Source organism: Pteropus alecto, unplaced genomic scaffold, assembly GCF_000325575.1.
Source record: "Pteropus alecto unplaced genomic scaffold, ASM32557v1 scaffold155, whole genome shotgun sequence".
Classification (NCBI taxonomy): domain Eukaryota; kingdom Metazoa; phylum Chordata; class Mammalia; order Chiroptera; family Pteropodidae; genus Pteropus; species Pteropus alecto.
Window position 1 is genome coordinate 13,824,361 of NW_006438113.1, and position 900 is coordinate 13,825,260.

At 52.2% G+C, this 900-nt stretch overlaps 1 protein-coding gene across 1 annotated transcript in view; it reads right to left on the minus strand.

Annotated features, from left to right (window-relative positions):
* Positions 1 to 900, minus strand: part of COL13A1 (collagen type XIII alpha 1 chain) — a 182,371-nt gene that overhangs the window by 39,925 nt on the left and 141,546 nt on the right. The window lies entirely within an intron of this gene.

A 900-nucleotide genomic window follows, 5' to 3' on the forward strand; every position in this document is an offset into this window, starting at 1 on the left:
CCCTTTCACTTCACAACCAAGCTTGCCAAGGCTGAAAACGGTAGGAGAACGGTTGCTCAATTTGTTCCCAGAAGCACTTAGGAGGGAGTTGACACCATCCCGGGGCTGGGGCCCAGGGGCTGGCACCCCTTTTCTGTCACAGCTCTACATGCAGCGGGAAGGTCTTCATGCCACAGAGACCAATGCAGATGCACACACAGAGGCAGGCGTGGGAAGGTCATTCAGCCACCGCCCACCCCACCGCCCTCATAGCAAGGCTCCCGCCTGGCCTTTAGCCTCTGGCCAGACTTGTTCCTACTCCCAGGCCCTATGGACAGACCGGGTTAGAGAGTGAATTAGTATGCCTCAGATGTCTGCTGACACTGGCCTGGCAGGGAGGTGTGTCATAAGCGCTGCTCATTCAGGGCTGTGGGGAGTTGGAACAGCGGGAGCTCGGGGAGCTGTGTTGCTTAGAAATGGAACAGGGCTTGCCATGGTATAATTAAACATCTTCTCCAGTTTCTCAATTTACAGCCCAAGTAGGGGAGTCTATTTCAGAGCTTCCTATTGCTCTGCCTCACGTTTGTATTTCCTGCTCAGTCATGAGAATGTGGGGCTGGGCCTATGGGCAGTTCTTGGTGTTCCAGATTATAGCTGTGAAAAACAGGGCAGGAGCAAATGGGGAAATGCTGGTTTTATGTACACAGAAAAAAAAAAAAGAGAAGAACAGTAAGGTTCTTGGCACTCCCTTTGCAGCTACAACGGAAGAAGGAAAGCCGTGGGCATCTGTGACAAGAACACGTCAAAGATGAAAGAGGCCGGGTCAGAGTAATGGTTCATAACAGGGCTCTGGAGTCCCCAGCGGCCTCAAGTTCTGCCTCGAAGGCTTACGAACTCTGAGATACTGGGGAAGTTTTTTTG